This window comes from Arachis hypogaea, chromosome 16 (assembly GCF_003086295.3).
Source record: "Arachis hypogaea cultivar Tifrunner chromosome 16, arahy.Tifrunner.gnm2.J5K5, whole genome shotgun sequence".
Lineage (NCBI taxonomy): Eukaryota > Viridiplantae > Streptophyta > Magnoliopsida > Fabales > Fabaceae > Arachis > Arachis hypogaea.
In genome coordinates this window covers 41,326,486-41,332,733 of record NC_092051.1, presented here as the reverse complement: position 1 = coordinate 41,332,733, position 6,248 = coordinate 41,326,486, and the positions used below count along the sequence as shown (strand labels likewise).

The 6,248-nt window shown below is 40.0% G+C and overlaps 1 non-coding gene across 1 annotated transcript; it reads left to right on the top strand.

Moving 5' to 3' along the window:
• The first annotated feature begins 4,702 nt into the window (after positions 1-4,702).
• On the top strand, positions 4,703-4,810 carry LOC112761431 (small nucleolar RNA R71). Its single transcript, XR_003181824.1, has one exon. It is a non-coding gene; the product is annotated as a small nucleolar RNA R71 (small nucleolar RNA).
• The last annotated feature ends 1,438 nt before the right edge of the window (positions 4,811-6,248 follow it).

Below are 6,248 nucleotides of genomic sequence, written 5' to 3'. Positions count from 1 at the left end.
GCATCCCACTTTATCCTTTGAAGTTTAGAATGATTGGCTTCTATAGGAACTCAGAATCCAGATAGTGTTATTGATTCTCCTATTTAAGTATGTTGATTCTTGAACACAGCTACTTTATGAGTATTGGCCGTGACCCTAAGCATTTTATTTTCCAGTATTACCACCAGATACATAAATGCCACAGACACATAACGGGGTGAACCTTTTCAGATTGTGACTCAGCTTTGCTAGAGTCCCCAATTAGAGGTGTCCAGAGCTCTTAAGCACACTCTTTTTGCTTTTGGACCACGACTTTAACCGCCCAGTCTCAAGTTTTTACTTGACACCTTCACGCCACAAGCACATGGTTAGGGACAGCTTAGTTTAGCCGCTTAGGACAGGATTTTATTCCTGTGTGCCCTCCTATCCACTGATGCTCAAAGCCTTGGATCCTTTTTATTTTACCCTTGCCTTTTGGTTTAAAGGGTTACTGGCTTTTTCTGCTTGCTTTTCTTTCTTTTTCTCTCTTTTTTTCTTTTTTTTTTTCTTTTTCGCCCTTTTTTTTTCTGCAAGCTTTCTATTCACTGCTTTTTCTTGCTTCAAGAATCAATTTTATGATTTTTCAGATCATCAGATAATATTTCTCCTTTTCCCATCATTCTTTCAAGAGCCAGCAATTTTAACATTCATAAACAATCAAATTCAAAAATATGCACTGTTCAAGGATTCATTCAGAAAAACAATAGTATTGCCACCACATCAAAATAACTAAACTTTTTTAAAATTTGAAATTTATGCACTTCTTTTTCTTTTTCAATTAAAAACATTTTTCATTTAAGAAAGGTGATGGATTCATTTTCATAGCTTTAAGGCATAGACACTTAGACACTAATGATCATGTAATAAAGACACAAACATAGATAAACATAAAGCACAATTTTCAAAAAACAGAAAATAAAGAACAAGAAAATTAAAGAACGGGTCCACCTTAGTGATGGCAGCTTGTTCTTCCTTTTGAAGATCTTATGGAGTGCTTGAGCTCCTCAATGTCTCTTCCTTGCCTTTGTTGCTCCTTTCTCATGGTTCTTTGGTCTTCTCTAATTTCATGGAGGAGGATGGAATGCTCTTGGTGCTCCACCCTTAGTCATCCCATGTGGGAACTTAATTCTCCTAGAGAGGTGTTGATTTGCTCCTAATAATTTTGTGGAGAAAAATGCATCCCTTGAGACATCTCAGGGATTTCATGATGAGGAATTCCCTCATGTTCTTGGCCATGAGTGGGATCTCTTGTTTGCTCCATCCTTTTCTTAGTGATGGGCTTGTCCTCATCAATGAGGATGTCTCCCTCTATGTCAATTCCAGCCGAATTGCAAAGGTGACAAATGAGATGAGGGAAGGCTAACCTTGCCACAGTAGAGGACTTGTTCGCCACCTTGTAGAGTTCTTGGGATATAACCTCATGAATTTCTACTTCCTCTCTAACATGATGCTATGAATCATGATAGCCCGGTCTATAGTAACTTCAGAACGGTTGCTAGTGGGAATGATTGAGCGTTGGATGAACTCCAACCATCCTCTAGCCACGGGCTTGAGGTCGTGCCTTCTTAGTTGAACTGGCTTCCCTCTTGAATCTCTCTTCCATTGAGCGCCCTCTTCACATATGTCTATGAGGACTTGGTCCAACCTTTGATCAAAGTTGACCCTTCTAGTGTAGGGGTGTGCATCTCCTTGCATCATGGGCAAGTTGAATGCCAACCTTACATTCTCTGGACTAAAATCTAAGCATTTCCCCCGAACTATTGTAAGCCAATTCTTTGGGTCTGGGTTCACACTTTGATCATGGTTCTTGGTTATCCATGCATTGGCATAGAACTCTTGAACCATTAAGATTCTGACTTGTTGAATGGGGTTGGTGAGAACTTCCCAACCTTTTCTTCGGATCTCATGTCGGATCTCCGGATATTCGCCCTTTTTGAGTTTGAAAGGGACCTCGGGGATCACTTTCTTCTTGGCCACAACTTCATAGAAGTGGTCTTGATGCACCCTTGAGAGGAATCTCTCCATCTCCCATGACTCAGAGGTGGAAGCTTTTGCCTTCCATTTCCTCTTTCTAGAGGTTTCTCCGGCCTTTGGTGCCATAAATGGTTATGGAAAAACAAAAAAGCTTTAGCTTTTACCACACCAAACTTGGAAGGTTGCTCGTCCTTGAGCAAAAGAAGAAAGAAGAGAGTAGAAAAAGAAGATGAGTTTAGGCCAAGGGGGATAGGTAGTGTTTAGGTTGTGTGAAAAAGAAGGAGTGAAGATGAGTTTATATAGGAATGGAGAGGGGGGATGGTTCGGCCATTATGGGTGGGTTTGGGTGGAAAAGTGGTTTGAATTTGAATGGTGAGGTAGGTGGTATTTTATGAAAGATGGATGTGAGTGGTGAAGAGAATGGTGGGATTTGATAGGTGAGGGGTTTTTTGGGGAAGAGGTATTAAGGTGATTGGCGCCAAAGGACTTGGAGCTCTTAAACGTGAATCACACTTTGTCACAATTCCACACAACTAACTAGCAAGTGCACTGGGTGAAGAAGAGAGAGAGAGGTGGGGATCCTGTGGGGTCCACAGATCCTGAGGTGTCAAGGATATCTCATCCCTGCACTAAGTGGCATGCAAAAATGCCCCTTTCTGCCAATCCTGGCGTTAAACGCCAGGCTGCTACCCATTTCTGGCGTTTAACACCAGCTTCTTGCCCTTTTCTAGCGTTAAACGCCAGTCTGGTGCCCATTTCTGGCGTTAAACGCCCAGAATGGTGCCAGAATGGGCGTTTAACGCCCATTCTACTACCCTTACTGGTGTTTAAACGCCAGTAAGTTTCTCCTCCAGGGTGTTGTATTTTTCATTCTATTTTTAAGTCTATTTTTGCTTTTTCAATTGTTTTTGTGACTTCACATGATCATCAACCTACAGAAAACATAAAACAACAATGGAAAATAACATAGATAAGTAAAATTAGGTTGCCTCCCAACAAGCGCATCTTTAATGTCAGTAGCTTGACAGTGGGCTCTCATGGAGCCTCACAGCTACTCAGAGCATGATGATGGCCTCTCAACACCAAACTTAGGGTTTGGTTGTGGCCTCCCAACACCAGACTTAGAGTTTGAATGTGGGGATTTTGTTTGACTCTGTATTGAGAGAAGCTTTTCATGCTTCCTCTCCTTGGTTACAGAGGGAGATCCTTGAGCCTTAAACACAAGGGAGTCCTCATTCACTTGAAGAACTTATTCTCCTCTGTCTACATCAATCACAGCTTTTGCTGTGGCTAGGAAGGGTCTACCAAGGATGATGGATTCATCTATACACTTTCCAGTGTCTAGGATTATGAAATCAGCAGGGATGTAGTAGTCTTCAACCTTTACCAAGACATCCTCTACAAATCCATAAGCTTATTTCCTTGAATTGTCTGCCATCTCTAGTGAGATTCTTACAGCTTGTACCTCAATGATCCCTAGCTTCTCCATTATAGAGAGAGCTATGAGGTTTATACTTGACCCTAGGTCACACAGAGCCTTCTCAAAGGTCATGGTGCCTATGGTACAAGGTATTAAAAACTTCCCAGGATCTTGTCTCTTCAGAGGTAATCTCTGCCTAGTCAAGTCATCCAGTTCTTTGATGAGCAAGGGGGGTTCTTCCTCCCAAGTCTCATTACCAAATAACTTGGCATTTAGCTTCATGATTGCTCCAAGATACTTAGCAACTTGCTCTTCAGTAACATCTTCATCCTCTTCAGAGGAAGAATACTCATCAGAGCTCATAAATGGCAAAAGTAAATTCAATGGAATCTCTATGGTCTCAGTGTGAGCCTCAGATTCCCATGGTTCCTCATTAGAGAACTCCTTGGAGGCCAGTGGACGTCCATTGAGGTCATCCTTAGTGGAAATCACTGCCTCTTCCTCATCTCCAAGTTCGGCCATGTGAGATGTGTTTATGGCCTTGCACTCTCTCTTTGGATTCTCTTCTGTATTGCTTGGAAGAGTACTAGGAGGGAGTTCAGTAACTTTCTTACTCAGCTGACCCACTTGTGCCTCCAAATTTCTAATGGAGGATCTTGTTTTAGTCATGAAACTTTGAGTGGTTTTGATTAGATCAGAGACAATGGTTGCTAAGTCAGAGTGGCTTTGCTTAGAATTCTCTGTCTGTTGCTGAGAAGATGATGGAAAAGGTTTGCTATTGCTAAACCTATTTCTTCCACCATTATTGTTGTTAAAGCCTTGTTGGAGCCTCTGTTGATCCTTCCATGAGAGGTTTGGATGATTTCTCCATAAAGGATTATAGGTATTTCCATAGGGTTCTCCCATGTAATTCACCTCTTCCATTGCTGGGTTCTCAGGATCATAAGCTTCTTCTTCAGAGGAAGCTTCCTTAGTACTGCCTGTTGCTGCTTGCATTCCAGATAGACTCTGAGAAATCATATTGACTTGTTGGGTCAATATTTTATTCTGAGCCAATATGGCATTCAGAGTATCAATCTCAAGAACTCCTTTCTTCTGAGTTGTCCTATTATTCACAGGATTCCTTTCAGAAGTGTACATGAATTGGTTATTTGCAACCATCTCAATGAGTTCCTGAGCTTCTGCAGGCGTCTTCTTCAGATGAAGAGATCCTCCAGCAGAGCTGTCCAATGACATCTTGGACAGTTCAGACAGACCATCATAGAAGATACCTATGATGCTCCATTCTGAAAGCATGTCAGAAGGACACCTTCTGATCAATTGCTTGTATCTTTCCCAAGCTTCATAGAGGGATTCACCTTCCTTCTGTCTGAAGGTTTGGACTTCCACTCTAAGCTTGCTCAATTTTTGAGGTGGAAAGAATTTTGCCAAGAAGGCATTGACTAGCTTTTTCCAAGAGTTCAGGCTTTCTTTAGGTTGTGAGTCCAACCATGTCCTAGCTCTGTCTCTTACAGCATAAGGGAAGAGCATAAGTCTGTAGACCTCAGGGTCAACCCCATTGGTCTTGACAGTGTCACAGATTTGCAAGAATTCAGCTAAAAACTTATGAGGATCTTCCAATGGAAGTCCATGAAACTTGCAATTCTGTTGCATCATAGAAACTAATTGAGGCTTAAGCTAAAAGTTGTTTGCTCCAATGGTAGGGATTGAGATGCTTCTCCCATAGAAGTTGGGAGTAGGTGCAGTAAAGTCACCAAGCACCTTCCTTGCATTGTTGGCATTGTTGTTTTCGGCTGCCATGGCTTCTTCCTCCTTGAAGAGCTCTGTTAGGCCCTCTAGAGAGAGTTATACTTTAGCTTCTCTTAGCTTTCTCTTCAAGGTCCTTTCAGGTTCAGGATCAGCTTCAATAAGAATGCCCTTGTCCTTGCTCCTGCTCATATGAAAGAGAAGAGAACAAGAAAGTATGGAATCCTCTATGTCACAGTATAGAGATTCCTTAAAGTGTCAGAGGTAAAGAAGAATAGAAGGAGGAGGTAGATAGAAGAGAATTCGAACTTATCAAGAGGGATAGAGTTTGAATTGCACCTTGAGGAGGAGTGTTAGTCCCTTAAATAGAGGATGTGAGAAGAGGGGAAGAATTTTCGAAATTAAAGTAAAAGATTTTGAAATAATTAAAAGAAATTTTGAAAAATTGGTAAAGGATTTTCAAAAATTATGATTGGGAAAGAAATTAAGTGATTTGTGAAAAGATTTTGAAATTAGAAATCAAAAAGATATTATTGAAAATTAATTTTGAAAAATATATGATTGAAAAGATATGATTGAGAAGATATGATTGAAAATCAATTTTAAAAAAAAGAAAGTTTTAAAATTAAAGTTGATTACTTGACTAACAAGAAATTAAAAGATATGATTCTTAAAAATTAAAATTTGATCCTTTCTTAATAGGCAAGTAACAACTTGAAAATTTTGAAGTAAATCATTAATTATAGCAAGGATTTTCAAAAATTATAATAATAAAAAAAATGGAAAGAAATTGATTTTGAAAGGATATGATTGAAAAGATATAATTTGAAAAAGATTTGATTTTGAAAAATTATGAAAATTTGAAAAAGATTTGAATTAAAAACAAAATCTTCCCTCTAGTGTCCTCCTGTCGTTAAACGCCCAGAATGGCATCCATTCTGGCATTTAATGCCCAAAATCCTACCTTTTGGGGCGTTAAACGCCCAGCCAGGTACCCTGGCTGGCGTTTAAACGCCAGTTTTCCTTCTTCACTGGGCATTTTGAACACCCAGCTTTTTCTGTTTAATTCCTCTGCTAAATGTTCTGAATC